The sequence below is a fragment of the Lissotriton vulgaris genome, chromosome 2_2, assembly GCF_964263255.1.
Source record: "Lissotriton vulgaris chromosome 2_2, aLisVul1.2, whole genome shotgun sequence".
Lineage (NCBI taxonomy): Eukaryota > Metazoa > Chordata > Amphibia > Caudata > Salamandridae > Lissotriton > Lissotriton vulgaris.
In genome coordinates, this window is record NC_141688.1 from 254474789 (window position 1) to 254492530 (window position 17742).

Sequence of the window (17742 nt, forward strand, 5' to 3'; positions counted from 1 at the left end):
ATTTTGCCTTGCATGGAGCACCAAAATGCCTATCAGGGTTGTTTTTATGCAGGAAGGTGTCACTTCCTGCACAAAAAACAATCCTGCAGGAACATGGTGCAAGGGTGACTGTGTTGTGAGCAGGATCGTTTTTGTGCAGGAAGTGACACCATGCGGCACAAAAAACCTGAGAGACATTTATTCTTATTCTATGTGCTCTACAGATTGCAGCACACATGGAAAGAGAAAATAGATTCGGGGAAATAAAGATATTAATCCTCGTTACACCTTCCCTTGGGTTGCATAGCATTTTTGTCCCAGGTCTACTGCTAATGGTAAATCTGGGAATGCGCCATAATCCATTGGTGGATGCTTGAAACACCTCCCTGGGTCAGAGTAACACAAGGCAGCTGTTTGCACTGCCTTGTATCACTTCAGATGTAAGACCATGGAAGGTGGCCTTGCGTGGCTTGATAAATCTGACTTCGGTGTTGCGTCACCCTGGCACTCCCTTGTGTGGCACGAGGGCAACATGGCATGATGAAAAATTTGGGCCATGATCACCTGGTGGGTGAAGTGTCGCTTGAAGTTGAGGCCCTCCCGTGGAGGAGCGGGGATGCTTGATGGATCTTCTTGATGAAGAGAGAGGTTTACATCATCAAAGGGCTTGTGTCTTCATCTTTCGATGTTTGGTGACTTGACTAGCTCGTAGTACACCGCACGCTTACAGTCATTTAGAGGTAGATGACATGCACAACAGCTGTGCCATTTGTGTGAAATTGCACTACTACCTATTTAACACATTAATGCCTTCTAAAGGGGAGTGGAGAAGGGTGGCTCACTGGTTAGAGCGGCAGACTCTGAAGCAGAGATCAGGCCCGGGACCAGGGTTCAAGTTCCGACAGGGCAGGGTCTTGGGCTCAATGTCTGCGGACTCGATAATTCTCGCCTCGGTGAGAATCATGGGTCCCACACTGCAACTCTGGGCACTAGCTTGCTTAATCCCCACAACGGCCCCAACAGCGCTGGGGTGCCTGGCTTCACCTTGGGTGTGCCCAGGAGGGGCATCTCACAGGGAGAGCCAGGAAGGGTTCCACAGCGTTATACAGCGCCGGGACGCCCCGTTGAGGTAGCTGTGCGCTTTACAAAATACACTACATACATACATACCCGCATCACACATGCAGTAATTCCATAACACTAATACTACAGTAACTCATGAGAAATATGTCCCTTTAGTACCGAGCAGAAGTTGGCCAACTAAATGTGGAAGTGCAAGCACAGGTTTCATAAATGAGTCCATCTGTGAAATTCAGTGTGGCAAGACCCCAATTACGTGCTATGGTAACACAATTAATGATATCAATTATTTACATAAAAGTCTAAGGGGCATATTACCAACAACTAGCGATAATTATCGCTATGTTGGTTTAGCGGCACTATTTTTATCGCCGAGCTACAGCGATTTTTATCGCTTAGGAACCTTGCTATTATCAAGGTTTATCTCCTTAGCGATAAAAATCGTCCGAAATGCATGAATATCGCTGAAAAGTCAGCGATATTCATGCATTACCGAGCTAATGCTCTTAGCCATGTTATCCACCTCCCGTTGGATATCATGGCTAAAACTGCTCAGGGCAGGCGTTAGCTTTTGGAGATGATCGCGCTAAGCGCAAATATCTCCAAAAGTTGGTAATAGGAGATAGCGATGTTAGCGACTGTTTCCAGTCGCTAACATCTTGGCACGCCCACTTTGCATGTCATTAGTGATAAATATCACTGGCATGCTAAGTGGGGCACAAGATGGTCGCTATCTCCTACTAGGTGTCGCTAACTGGTGTTAGAGACAGCTAGGTAATAGGGAGATAATTTTATCTCCGCTTTCTTGGCTTTTAAAGCCAAAAAAGCGGAGATAAACCCCCTTGATAATATGCCCCTTAATCCTATCCCTTTCAGCACATTCCCCCAGAAGGAAACAAGGGCTTTACTGTCACCTCTACTAGTGTGTTCTCCTTGAAGTTTCAAAGACATAAGAGAAAAAAGAATGCTGTGAATTGTACTGCTGAAGATCGACCCTAATAATGTCGAGATACACTAATATCGAAGGCAGAAGAAGATCAAAGGAAAAATACTGAAAGGCAAGGGCATATAGGGAAGGACAGGTTTACTATTTCTAACCCACATCTATGTACCCTGAATATACATACCACGTAGGGACGTATATATGGATTTAGGTAAAAAAAAATGTGGACTCGCATACCTGTCGATATTTTATTTGTGATATCATGTGGTCGATATTCTGCCTCAGCAATGTTCTGATATCGATATTTAGGATGCCACCACTTGGCTGTGGCCACTGTGGAGCCCCAACACATTGCAGCCATTGTGAGCTGAGAGCCAGCCCAGGCGCAGCCCGGCTTTGCATGAAGCTTAATTTGCTTTCAGCTGAATTAGCAGAGCTGCTGAGCTCAGCAGATGCTGAAGATAGTTCCCGGAAGCGCGCGCCCTGACTGCGTCGGAAGGCGCCGGGGACCGGTCGGGCAGGGCGGGAGGAGGAGGATGCTCCAGTGTTAGGAGCAGGGGGCCCAGCTGAACATGTCTATGGCGCGCGGCCATCTGCAGGCAGGCGCTGCCCGCCCGAGTGAACTCAGCTGCAACATCCACTTACTTGGTTGATCACGTTTCCTGAGATGTGTCGCTCATGTTCGTGACTTGATTAATGTTAATTGGGCGGATAATAGAACAAATCAGTCGTTGTAAACAACTCAGAGCGAGCGAGCACCAGCTCCGCTCTTTGCCTGAGGTTTAGAGGACCCTGGGATCTGAGGCTCCCCGCACACATGACCGGATGCATTAAAATGAGGTTCAAAAACTACTGTAATTTCACAAACTTGGCATTTAGAGAGTATTAAACTGAGTCATAAATGCAGTGCCTTGTACTGAGTTAATTGGGAGCTTTAATGCGATTCCCATATGCTTTAAGGAAGAAATGCAATGGAGTTAATGAGCGGGAGCTTGAGCCAACTTCTCCCACTTGTGTGAAGGATTCATACACACTTTCCAAAGACCCTAAAAGGGATGCATTGTGGGCACGCTTCAGGCCACAAGCCCACAATGCTCCCCTTCCACTGAACGCAGACCACAATTTCAAGAGCAGGCTCCGTTGCTGTTGAGAGGCCCGCAAGAATCCTGAATCAAAGACCATACTAAGAGAACTTTAAGTAGAGATGATTGGCCTATATGTACAAAATTGGAATCGGGGCTAAAAATCACAAACGAAAAGATCGACTTTCCTTGAGTGTGAAATTAGTGAGAAAGACACAGAAGATAAAGCTGTATAATAGGAATATAGAAATATACATTTAAAAAAGACAACTACAAAAAAAAATACATTAAAAAACCTCAATTATCATAGTCCTTATGAGCTGCTAAAGGGTCTTGGCTCTTCTGGTGACTGTGAAGAAAGAATGGTTTATCTTACTGTACCCAGGAGTGAGCAGCAGGTGTGCCTAAGCCACAATAACTTGCCAGGCTAGCTGTTCTCTCTATTTGCCTGCTTCTGACCCTATCCAAGTTTGTTTGACCAATTCCCAGTGCAGGGCTCTAGGCTCATGGTGGCCCTGTGCAGGGAGCGTAGGTGTGGGCCCCGGAAGAGGGGGTCCGGACGGGGCGGAGCTCAGGAAGGTGTTTTAATAATAATACGTCAGCACTCTGCATACAGAGCAATCTGCACATTGGTGGCCAGATGTTCCCAAACTTGTAAAAATGCAGGTACTTTGAGTTTCACACTGAAACTTCACATTTTGCCTTTTATTTCCAAAATAGCAGAGTGGATTATCACCAAAGTAAGACAAGATACTCAGTGACCAATAAAGAAATGGGGAAGATCAAAACCAGTAAGCATACACGGCAGATAGAACTGTTCATTGCTCTCAAACAATCTATGGCTACAAAAATTACTTTCCTCGACTTCCACTAATATTTCAAGCTGTCAATATCTAACAAAACCACGCCTACTTACCCCCAACAATACTCCAAGCTACTACCACAAAGGAAATGCATATATCAGCAAAACACCATGAGATGATACCAAAGCCAACAACAACCCTGGAGTCAAGTCCTTAAAGGCAGCTAAAGCAGCCAGGCCAATGGCTAAAATGGGATGTCCCAACCCCTCCTTTCTTTATCTTGTGGGCAGTGTCGATAGGAGGTCTTGCAAAATAACCAATGCTGGCGGTGGGAAAACCAAAAGAAGTATCCAACAGGTCACATCCAGCTCTAAGATGATGGGATTTGCAGAACACAAGTAAATAGTAACTGTTTTAAATTTCCCTTGTCCGCAAAGTCGGTTGCTCTTTCCAAGTGCAGACCTCCCGACTGTGGGTTTGCCTACCTCTGTCACTTAGGTGCAAGACCTACTCATTTTCAGAAAAAGACTGAACACCTGGTTATTCCAGCAACAGCTGTAAGCCTCCCTCATTATCTGCTTAGCTCAGTAGCCTGTCACGAGGCTTTGCAGCGCTGGGACACTCGAGTAGCCGCACGCTTTACAAATACCAATTTAATATAAAATAACAATTTAACATACTTTGAGCTGGGCGAGTGCCTGGTGAGGATGGAGAATCATCAATAAAATAAGCGGCATAATCAGTTAAAAAAAGCTGTCTTGAGACAGAGTACAAGTTAGGAAACCACTAAGGGTTATAAAGAATCTGAAGGTAAAAATATAGTCAGACAACGCAGGGATTAAGCGTAAGGCTCAGAGAAATGCGGCTGAAGATTCCATCGTCACTTCTGGAGTGAGAACTTGGTATAATACAGTACACAATGGAAATCACACTGTGTGCATAAGGTGGTGGCATTGTTTCACGAGTTGAACAGATCAGGAGACAGAAACTAATGCAACATCATATACCAATGCAATGTGTTCAGATAATGCTGCACTGTGACTGGGATCTCACATCTCACACACACACACACACGTTGAGGAGCACACAGACGCATGCATACGTGAGTCTGGTCTCGGTTATGCACAGGCACACACTCAAGTAGTGGCGAATTTCCCTTCAAAATGCAAAATAGGCTTACTCTGTCTGTCGGTGGCGACGACGTTAATTGTTCTTTATTAATGATGTGGAAGAATGGGGCTTGTTTTCTTGCTATGAAAGCAATATAACATGAAAAGAGAGGGTGCCGTTTTTTTGTTTTTTTTTTAACACAGGGATGGCTAGGGTGCTTAGGTTTACCAGTTCCATAGCCAGTAGCTGACCCAGCCCATTTTTTAAATTAGTATTGTGTCACTCATTCTGTTTCTGGGCTCATTAAGGATTACAAGTGAAAAAAAACGAGATTAATGAATTCAGGACTTCGCCTACTAGAATCCAAAGAAAATAAACATTGATAAGGCCAAAAGGTCTGTACTTGGCACACTGGTGATGTCTAAATTCCTTTAAATTACAAGCATATGCCACCTAACTAAAGAACGACAAAAGCTGCAGGCCAAACTGGCGGCCTTATTCATTGAATAAAAGTTTGAAACAGAAAAAAGACATTGCAAATACTTTCAAAAGAACTGTATTTTTGCTTCCTAAGAGTCCGATGTTCTTAGAACAGGTGTAGAAATCCTTTGTAGCTTTAGTGCACATCACAGGAAAATACAGTTCTTATTGGCTGAAAGAAAATATTGTAATGGCTTTGAAATACTGTAACTTAAAAGCATAATTCAAACATACCAGATTGATGGGAAAATATATAGAAAAGAAAAGTAAAGAAAACAACATTTGCCAAGTCAAACATTTTTGTCTACAGGCCCTGGCACTGAGGCACACTTTTTTTAGGCAGATGTGACTGGGATAATAATACACAATCACGCATAGTGTGAGAGAGCCAGTGGCTCAAATGGGCTGACCCACTGTGTGGCAGTGGGTGGAATCAAAACGTGAATGGCAGTTGAACAGACCAGTGGATGAGGAGGGCTGACCCAAAGCAAGTATTTAATATTATTTCATTTATTATTTAAGTATTTTAATGATTGGAATGGGTTTACTCACTACCGGCTTTAAAAACCCGACCCTTTTTTCTTTAAATATAGCGCCTAATATCAGGCTTGCTCATTCTTGCATGAGCGCTAGGTTTTGTCATTCCAGTGGGTTGAAGGCAGCAAATGGAGCTGTCCTGTTATGCTACCGATAATTGATAAATTATAATTAAACTCGAATTTCCACAGCAGACAACGCAAACATCCTGGGGAGAATGTAAAACCTGACCTTTACCACCGAGATGGCGCGTGGATCTGAAAAGGCGCATAAAACGGAGGCATTAGCATGAAAGACTTTTTTACAGGAGATCGCTATTTTACAGGGTCTCTGTAGGTAGAAAGCCCCCTCCTGTCTCGTACCGGAACATGTACAAAGTGCTATAAAACGCCACGCGCCCACCAGCACTAAACACCCCCTCCTACCCCCTCCGCCCCCTCATGTGATGTTTGGACATACACATTGATTGCCTTTTGGCAGCGAAGCGAACAGGGGAGAAGGAAGAAGGGAGGTTTTTGGCAAGGAAAATTCCCTTTAGGTGGGAACGCCGAGATTGGAACTAGTGTTCTGGGTCCACCGCTCAAGTCCGCATTCCGTTCAGTGCCACAGCAGGGTAGAAGCACTTTAATGATAGGATGTTGCTCATATTTCGTGCAGAAGCTGCAAACGGTAATACTTTTATAACAATCAGAGATCTTTGCTTTTCTAATTGCAGCTTACAACGCTACTGCTGCTTTTCTGGATACTAATTCATAATAATAAAGTTTTTTTTGTCTACGATTTGTCTCGCGCTCCTGTGAATTACAGTTGTTACTTTTTCCTATTTCCATGGTACTCATGAAGTCGCACAGTTTTCTACAGCAGATACATTCCCCAACTGAGCTATCTCCTTGACTGTGACGCCACTTTGTGGTGCTGACTTTAGTTACCAGGAGAAGCTTTGTGTCTCTCTTTCCCAATCCTTAAGGAACACTGGTTATTGGTTCTCATTTTTGGGGTTAAATATAACCACATTTATCATTTCAAACTGGCTGCGACCCTCAGAATACCCCGGGAGGACTTGTAAGTAGGCGTGCGCTCTACCCTCTGAGCTGTCAATGGTAGACTTTCGCCGCTGGAAAGATCCACCTCTGGAGATCTTGCCTGTCTGTCCTTTGTCCGTCTGTCGCAGCTGTTGTCATCTTGGGCATCGGAGCGAGTGAAGAGCCTATTGCAGCGCAACACACCAAACCGAACGAATCATTCCAGCCACATCCACGCCGAGTAGACTAGTGGTGCTTTTTAGATAGCGCCTAGTGAAGTTTCAGGGTGATTCTCGAAAGAACATGCGTGGGCAGGAAAAGCAAATTGGCACTCCAGCGGCAAGGCTGATAAACGCAAAGCCCCGAAATTCTGGAAAGCGGCAGATTTGCCGCCAAAACCTCACAGAAAACTCCAAACGGAGCTTGCGACGCTTAAAAACCGAGCAGTGAGTAACTACAAGTGCACGTCGAGTGGACAGAAAAAAAAGAGGACAGTGTAGCACCACACAGGCTTGAATCATTACAACTATAGATTTCTCACCTGGTTGCACGTGGAAATCAGAACCAATGACGTACAACAAATGTAGATCTCTTAATTGATGGCTCCTGTAGCCCCCTGCCTTACCTCTGACCCTGGGTCTCTGGCTTTACCCCAGTGCCCCGGGCCCGTAGTGCACACCTGCTATTTAGAGTGGACTTTCTACTTGTCGGACTCCATCTGAGAGCTGCCCGGATTTTCTTTTTAACTCCCCGGACGTCTCATGCATAGCCATTGATTCTCAATCTCTGATGACGCACCGCTCACTGACGCACTCTCCCAGTCCCTGGCAGGAGCGTGACCAGCACCGTAAAGCGTCACTGAGCGCCTAAGAGCTGAGTTGCGCACTGCGCACAGCGCACGGGGGCTGTCCCAGGGCCGTCACGTCGTAGGGCTAAGATTGACGGCCCTGGGACCCAAACTGCTAGTTGGCTGCCTGGGCAAGTGAAACCAAAACTAACAAAACAGAAAAACGCTCACACGTCACTGCCATTGCCCGGAGGCCGCCAAATCCTGCCAGGGGGCCGCCAGTGATCCTTCCGATCCGATCCTCGTCCGTGGCGGCCCCTGGGGTTTGGCGGCCCTGTGCAGGTGCACACTTTGCACATGCCTCGGGCCGGCCCTGCCCAGTGGCAAGGGATGCTGCATATTCAGAGGAGCACCCTGGCCACTCCTCCTAAATACATCGCCATCCTCACATTCTAGCCATGGTATCCTGATTTATTCTAGAAATAAACGCACAGAGAGCCTGAGGCTCAACATTTCCTACTTGTTTGGGCTCTTGTGAAACTTAAGTTCGAGGCTCTGCAGTGCAATCCACACCATGCATAATCATGGCAGTGTCACTTCACGACACCACATCTCCCTCAAGCCTCTTTTCTAAATCAGGTGTCAACGCTTTCAAGATAACATACCTTCCTAACCTCTCTAAATACCCACAGAAAATTTTGAAACACAAATCTTGAGAAACGTCCCAGACTCCCTTATTTAATACCAATGCCACTGCACGTGTCAAGTAGTCCTTAAAACAGTCCTTCTCCCATTCACACACAACCACGACTCATGGTACATTTCCTTACAAAATGAGCTTTGTGCCTTCTCAGTATCAAACATCACATTCAGAAGAAACATTAAAATGTGTTGCATCCCTTGGCCTACCCGGTAACCTCACAATTTCTATCTTTGACAATGGTAAAATCATGTTCCAATCGAGCGATAAGTTCCTTGCCTTCATTGGCAAAATCTTTCTTATTCTAGAACTCCTCCCAGCTATTTTACATCACGAACATTTGGATTGCTCATCCTCTCACTCTACTCCTTTCTACTCCCTCTTCCTCATCTTCTCCCAACATTCAACACTTTACATCTCTGACTTCTTCTCTACTTAACACATTTTCATCCATTGCCAACCCTTCAGGTCACTCAACCTCTTAGCCTTGTCCTCCTTCCTCATCTTCCCTTATAATGCCATACTACACACTTGTCTTCTTCTCTGCTTCTAACACCTTCTTTCAAATTCAACCCCTCCGATTATTACTCTTGCCCTCATTCACCCTCCTACTCCCCAGCTGCAATCATCTACTCTCCAAAAACTCCAACAGGATACAGACTAGCAGTGGGCAATACATTATGCTACGCCTGCAGAATTGGCGGAAATTTGGCCACTCCTTATTACGCTTGTAACGAGGAGTTCCAGCCAAATCGGAGTGCAAGCAAGGTTTGGCATCCACTTGCATGATTTTCAGCCGTTAAAGAGTTCTTTGAATGAAAAAATAAAAGATATTACCTTTTCACCTCCTTCCAAATACGACAACATACTCAAAGAGGTACTACCTGCAACGCACCACAGCCATGGGGCTCTTTTATCAACCTCTCTATGAGGCAAATTTACTATGAGATTTATCAAGGGTGAAACCCTCTAACCAGCCGTGTGGTGCTTCATCTGTAAATCCCTAACCAAACTGTTTCTCCCAATTTGAACAACCCAGGTAAACTCGTCATTGGATCTGGGCTTGTTCTCAAATAGTCTAAAAAAGGGTAACATTTTCTCCTCTCCTAAAAGAATAATCTCTGGATGACTTCTGCCCTATTTCCTCTATGCCTACCTAGACAAAGTGCTTGAACGATATGTTGTCTCCCAACCGCCCTCCCATATCAAGGAAAATCACCTGCTTGACTCCCTTCAACTCAGATTGTGTGAGGGCCACATCACTTGGACTGCAATTCTGCCATTTGTGGATAAGGCCCTCCACAGCCTACATACAGACAATCCCTGTTTAATTGTTCTCCTCAACCTGTCCATGGCGTTTGGCACAGTCAACCTCCAGGTACTGGTATACCATCTGAATCATTGAATGGATATTGAAGGTGTCTTTCTTTAAATGGTTCACCTCTTACCTAACGAATCACTCCCGCATTGTAAAATTTGTGACTGCCATCTCGGAATCAGTCAACCTGCAACAAGAGTTCCCACAAGGTACAATTATCTCCCTAAGACGTTGCAACCTCTACCTCAAACCCCTCTGCAGAAACCTCAGGAACTTAGGAGTCCTCTTCCACCTAAATGCCAATGACACCCATTTTTTCTTGAACGACTTATGCCCAGAAGACTGCAAGGAAGAAACAGCTGAAGAGACTGAAGGAAATGACTGACCCTTGCTGTGTGTTCTGGGGCGGGCCTGTAGTTTGCTGCTTTAACCAAGGAGAGGCTAATGGGACTTTGCTGTGTGCTGCATCCCTCTGCTTGAAAGGACTTTGCTGTCTCTGGAATTAACTAATCCCCAAAGGCCCAAGGTGAGCTGGCTCCCAGTTGCTGAAACTCAGGAAAACAAAGTTTCCAGGAGAGTCTCAGCGACGCTGTGTGCATGGGCTTTTTGCAGCCTGAGACCCTCGTAAGAATTGCCCTGTGATCGTGGGCACATGGAGTCCAAGTGAGTCCCAGCAACGCTATGTGTGTGTGCTTTTTGCAGCCTAAGCCCTTCGTGAAGACTAGCCTGTAATCGTGTGCACCGGAGTCCAAGTGAATCTCAGCGATGCTGTGTGCGTTTCCTTTCTGCAGCCTGGGACCTTCTTGAGACCTTCATGAGGATTGCCCTGTTATTGTGCACACAGAGTTCAAGTGAGTCTCAGCGACGCTGTGTGCGTGTGCTTCGTGCAGCCTGAGACCTTCGTGAGGAGTGCCATGTGATCGTGCACAACCAAAGCTCAAGTGAGTCTCAGCGACGCTGTGTGCATATGCCCTGTTGCAGCCTGAGACCTTCATGGGGATTGCCCTGTTATTGTGCACCTGGAGTTCAAGTGAGTCTCAGCGACGTTATGTGCGTGTGCTTCGTGCAACCTGAGACCTTCGTGAGGAGTGCCCTATGATCGTGTACAACCAAAGCTCAAGTGAATATCAGTGACGCTGTGTGCGTGTACCCTGTTGCAGCCTGAAATCTTCGTAGCACCAGCGGCCTGGAACGGCAGCCCCAGAGGAGCTAAGCTGCCTGCCCGAGCCTGCTATTGCCAGAACGGGACCACAAACCAACCCCGTCGAGGGAGGGCCTGCGTTCCAGTGCCCGTAATCCACACAGTTGCATCAGAGGCCTAAGTTGCGGGAAGAATAGAGCAGAGTGAGGTTGCACACCCCAGGTAACGTGTATCGCCGCCTAGGGTGGGGTGCAGGCTTGGAGAGAGACGCTCTCACCTCTCCCATTCCTGCAGCGCAAGCCTCTGCTTCAGTTTGTATCACGGCACGTACTTGCCAAGGAGTGGCAGTACCAGGGATGGAGTGCAGAGCTGCACTTTGGTTTACATCATACCCATGTGAAGGCATCTGTTAACTGTAGCTTTTCTGCATTGCGAACTACCTGGTTTTTGTAATACGCATTGCATTATTTCTGCATTACGAACTACCTGAAGTGTGTTACGCATTACATTATTTCTGCATTATTAACTGCCTGATTGTTGTATTATACATTGCACTATTTTTGCATATTGAACTACCTGATTATTGCATTACGCATTTCGTTAGTTTGCATATTAAACTACCTGATTGTTACGTTAACCATTGCACTATTTTGGCAGTATGAACTGCTTGATTGTTGCATAACGAACTGCATTATTTTTACATTGCAAAGTGCCTGTTCTTGCATTATGAACTGCATAGCATTGTGTTAGGACTGCAGTGGATCATTTAGAATTGCTCATTAATATCGCCTGAACTTACAAGGGCTGGCTGGCCTAGTAACCGTCGATGAGGAATATTACAAATACGTAAATGTTGGATTTATATTGTGTGGTCTCATCGTGTAGCTTTTATTATAAATTTATACTTGTTTTTATGAAATTTGTGTGGAGTCCATTTGTGGTGTCATCATTGGGTTACTGAGAGCGTGGTTGCAAATACTTTACATACTTGCTTTGAAGAGAAGCCTGGCTGCTTGTACCAAGCTACTGAGGGGGTAAGTGAGGGCTATCTGAGAAGGTGTTCTTTCTTTCTCTGACGTGGAAGCAAGGCCTAAGCCTACCTCAGCCAACTAGCAACCCCTAGGTGTAACACCAGCCACACACAAAGGTATAGTAGGTGTGACTGAGCAGCCATCTGCATATTGATGGGTCATCCTGAGGCAGAATGTGAGGGAGGAGCTGATACTTGGACCTGAGAAGGGCTGTGTTTGTCTCCACGCAGAGCTGCATACCTCCTGTAGTGAGTCAGGAGCCAGGACAGGAAAGGGCGGGCCTTGTGAATATCAAGGCACCTCTTTGAAATCCCGCTGCTTTAAAGGACAATTTGGGTGCAAGCACTGTACCTCTGACACCTACCTCTGACCTCTGACAATTTTAGAGCTGAGCTGGAACCAAGGACATTCTGCCAGGAAGAAAAGGTTATGTGCTGTAAGAGGGACTGCAACTTTGCTAACTGCTTTTCTGGCCTGCTGCCTGTTGATTGTTGTGCAGTAGCAGGGACTGCGAGTGAGAAGGACTGCATCTGCTCTCTAAATCCTTGAACCCAGGTACTCCAAGGGCCTGCTGGCTTGACTCCTGGTGTGAAGTCTCAGAACCAATAAAGACGTCCTTCAACACTGCTTCAGTTCTGGGCTTTTAAAGAGGGCTATAAAAATTGACAAGGTGACGCCTTTGCACTGAAAGTAATCACTGCAATGCCCTTTAACAACGACGTACCACCTGCATCGTTAGGGGTTCGACGATGATACAGGACCCAACTACGAAGCTCGATGATAACACAGATTCTGAATGGAAAGGGGTTTGAAGGCGCCGCAGGACCTGTCTGCAAGACTTGACACTGATGCATCTACCCTACTGCCTTGATCAGAACCAATGCATCGATTCTACCAAGTTGCGACTTGCTCCATTCAAGGTACATTGTCATTAAGCCCTGCATGGGTCCTTTTTACAGCCTGCCCTCCATTGTGGTCAGCCTGAACTTTGGATTTACCCTGATCCAGAGAAACCTCAAATACTCCCTAAAAAGTATAGTCTAACCTTTGATGTTCATGGGCAAGGTTTAAGCTAGAACTTTTTGCATCGTGATAGACTGCCCATGGGGTATCTAATATCATAAAATTACTGTTGGCAGCCAGGTGGTATTAATTGCACCTAAGGTAAAGCTGAGCAAAGTCAGGCTCTCGGACGCTTTGGCCGCAGGCAAAGCATCCAGATTTCGAACAACTTTGTAGGTGCAGATTAAACCTTCCAGTGCTTGTGCCTTCACTAATTGAATGACTACTTCTAAAACCTGTTTTATGGTTTCGGTACTCTGCTGGTAGATCAAGGGTATGGTATTAATGAAGGACATAGTTTACTTTAGAATGAGTTTCTCATTCTGTGTATTGGTGAATTCAAGTCTGAATTATTACACTTTTCAAAAGAAATCTACAATACATTACAACCTGCCACGAATTATCCACCTCATGTCATCATTGAGTGTCTTTTTCTTACCTGCCAGAAGCTCAGGGGAGCTCCAAAACACTAATTGGCAATCTGCTACTACTATTTAGATAATCAGTTGAATATTTGGTCCTTGTCAAGGGTAATACTAGATTATCTCAAAGATTATTTTTACAATTACCCCAAGGAGAAAAAGATTAACATCTCAATTCGATTTTGAGTGCTACCCTTGAAGATGCCCTTACAGGCTAACCTTCTAACATTAACCAAAACAACTGCATCAACAACTCAAGTGTATTTGTCTTTCTTAATATTGAGTAACCCGAACGAATTATCTCAAGTTGCTTACAGTGCCAGGAGGTTGTCGGAAGTGTTATTTACTGGATAACATATTTTCCATTTTCAACTTCTAGGCTTGTAAGAGGCGCATGTGTAACAATTTCCACCCTGGTACCGCGGCTTGAATAGATACATTCTCTTTACACAAAAATAACTACTTCAAAGTTCCTCTTACTTACTTCCCAGTTACTTATTTATACTTGCATGATTGTTATTGCCGGGTGAATTTGCAAGGAGATGGAACATTTGCTAAGGTTTTGGGTTATACTGAGCAGAACTCTGTACTTTTTGACTGATAACTGAGAAAAACTAGTCTAGTTTTCACTTTCTTTTAACATTTCGGGGGTTTAGTTATTTTCGTCAGTAGATTCCTTTATTTATGACATTGCTTGGAGTCCTTTATGTTTTTTCAGAATATCTACAGCTTTTTCTAGAGTTTCCAATCTCATGTTTAAACAAAGGATTTGTAGCTGCTTAAATCATTCTCACTCACAGAACAACTGCCTGAAAGAAGTCCAGTCTGTAAAAATTATAAAAAAGATACAACTGATTCTAACCCATACACCAGGCCAGAGGTAAATGATGAAAACACAAGCTCCTAATGTATTACCTGATACAATTGATGGCCTCGTGCACAATAAACTGGACAGGGTAAATATTGTCCCATTACATCAGGTTCTAGTTGGACTTATGTGCCAATCTTGAATGAGCTACAAAAACTCATTAAAAAATAGCTTTTGTGTCAGGTGGGCAAAAGATTTGGCTTCAGGATATTGGCTTGCATCTTGTTTGCATAGTTTCCTGCTTTCTCTAAGCTCATGCACTTACGTATTTTTCCCTCAAAAATGTTAGGCTAATTCCCAAGCCCTGTGTGCCATCGGTGCAGAATGTTTTGTGACGCTCCGGTAGCACACAGGGTTTAACCATATCTACAAAACCACGTAAAGCCACTATGATTGACTTTTCATAGCCTTGTAGATATGCAGGATTATTAGCAAGCCCTCTACGCTGCCGGAATGTCACTTTTTATGACGTTGCAGTGACGCGGGACTTAGCCATGTCTACAAGGCCAAGTAAAGTCGGGGCATATCAGCAACTGCCAGCGATAATTATTGCTAAGCGTGCTCAGCTCGAGGATAATTATCGCCGGCTATCGCTGGATTATATCGACGCGATAGTGCACTATCAGCAACGCTTATCTCCAATGCGATATATAATCCAGCGATGGCAGCAAAATGTGCGATTATCGCTGGAAATCCAGCGATAATCGCTCAGTGATAGGCAAACTATTGATGATAGGGCAGAGTGGATTCATCTTCATAATCCACCTCACATAGGATATCATGGCTAAGTCGAATTGAAAGCAGAGAGGAGAAAAGAGCGATACGCGCAGTCAACCCTGCTTTTGTCATCGCCAAGCAGGTTTGCGGCTACATTGATGATAGGAGAAAGTCGTTTTAGCGACATTTCTCATGTAATTTCATTGAGATACGCCCACTTTGCATTTCATTGGCATTGCGATGCTGGGCGTTCAGAAAACTGGCGGTGAGGCATGAATTCACATGTTAGGTGACCTTAATGTTGTTATGTTATGTTATGTTGTAGTGCTTATATAGCGCACAATCACCCCAAGGGGTATCACGGCGCTATACACATACCGCTCTGGAACCCCTCCTGGCCTTTCCATGTGAAGTGCCCACTCCTGGGCCCCCCAAGGTGAGGCCATGCATCCTGGCGCTGTTGGGGCCGTTGTGGAGATTAAGCAAGCTATTACCCGGAGTTGCAGCGTGGGACCCATGATTAGAATAGGCACCAGGCCGAGAATTGTCAGGTCCGGGGAAATTTTAGCCCAAGACCCGCCTGAGGCGGGAATTGAACTCTGGTCCGGTCCAGACCTCTGCATAGGGGCTGCCGCTTTAACCATTGAGCCACACTTCTCCACCTCCACATCGCATGATAGTGCGATATAATAATCACCGCTTTTCACCCCAAAAAGGATGCTAAAGTGGCGATAATCTTATCACGGGGCCTTACTAATATGCTCCGTCACCCTGTGTGGATTTCTATGGCTTTGTAGATATGGAGTGAGGCAAAGACAGCACAAGTCACTGCGTTGCCTCACACTGCGTCAGGGAGGCATGCCATGGGCTTTGCAGTCAGTATTCCCGAGCAACACCCATAGGTTTCCACACATTCCCAAAATTACCATATGACATAAATCTGGGATTGCATTAAAACCATGCACCCCCACAGGAATGGCGTAACAAGGAGATTTAAAAAATGTTCTCCTTGTTTTTTTTTGTTCCATAGAAGGCTCATCCAATCATTATTTTTGCATAAGAAGGTGTCCCCTACTGCACAAAAACAAGCATGCCAACAACGCATACAATCCTTGTACCACGGTGCAAGGATTGGTGCTAGTTATATGCTGGCACTGGCTGAAAAGACAAGAATGCACAGTATCTTGTAAATGCAGTGTTTTCCTGCCATTTCGAATTGGTGTAGGGCAGTACAGCAAAATGGCCTGCGCCGCTGCCTTCAGTCAATTACTGTATTAATAAGCCCCAAAGTTTTCCACAGTAACTTGTGAGTCTTTTTTGATTGCATGAGCATAACTTTTGTACAATTTTCTGGAGATTATTCCATCATTTTGCACCAGTAGTTCGAGATCTTCTGTACTCGCACGTATACCTTTACCTGTAGAGTCATTCAATATATAGTACACTTCAATCCAAAATGCAAGGTCCTGATTTTCACATGAAGCCACCCCACTCGCGTGCAGAATTATGGGGTCTTAGAGTGGTTTTTGCAAGGATTAATCATACTTCATGGGGAAAAACGTTATCCTCCTGCTGTAAAGCATGACTAAGACTAAAGAAGCTGTTGACTGCACTTAAGGACATATGTACAAGGGAGGTAGCAGAGCGTGCTGTTAGCCTTCTTGGCTTAACGACACGCTTTGCCACTACTGAAAAACACAGCTCCACTATATCTATAAGAATATGGTGCAGCACTGCATTTCCCCCTGGGCTGACGCTAAGTTTAGCAGCTTAGTGTCAATGCAGGCACACTTGCACCATAGAGCAAGGGTGTCTGCGTGCAGTGGAAGAATGTTTATGTACAGGGAGGTCCCCCTTCCTGCACACAAACAATATAGAAATGCTGTTTTGTAACTTCTATGTGTGCTTTTTAATGCAGCACACACAGAAGTTCGACAACAGCATTACCAAAATTATTGTTTATGTCAAGGAAGGGGGACCTCCCTGTACATAAACAATCATTGGCCTTTTGCTGTTTTCATGAGTCCAGGGTTGTGCAGCACACATGAAAACAGCAGTTTTCATGAGTCCTGTGTTGTACAGCACTCATGAAAACTGAAAAATCAAGGAGAAATTTAACATTTCTACTCGCTGCGAAGGTTTTCCCTAGTCTTAATTCTGTCACTTCCTCCTATTTACGCCTCCCTTGTTGTGTTAAAATCAATGGGTATTGCGGTGGAGTTCCCCTTTCTTTTTTACGCTAAGCATAGTGTGAAAGGGGGTTTTATTTACAAGGCAGCGTGCAGCACCTTTACATGGCATAACACTGCCTTATAAATAAGGCGAAGCCCCTATCGCCACAAGAATGTTGTAAAAAGTGATGTCCCCATAGTGATAGGGGCTTGTACACCTGCCCCTTAGTTCCTGAAAAGAGGCCTGAGGAAAAAGGGATCATGGGATCTCCGCAATGAGCTGAGCTATGGTGTGACGCTGTTTAATGACAACATCAAACAGCAGCCAACGGATCCGTTGTGGCCCATCCGCCCACACCCTCCCCCATACTAGGAAATGGTCATGGAAAATACATATTTGCTATGAAAAACGATTGTTAAGATAACACTGGTGAATTTGATACTAAAATGGATGCCTTTTAAAATGGGGAATGTAAAATTGAATCTTTT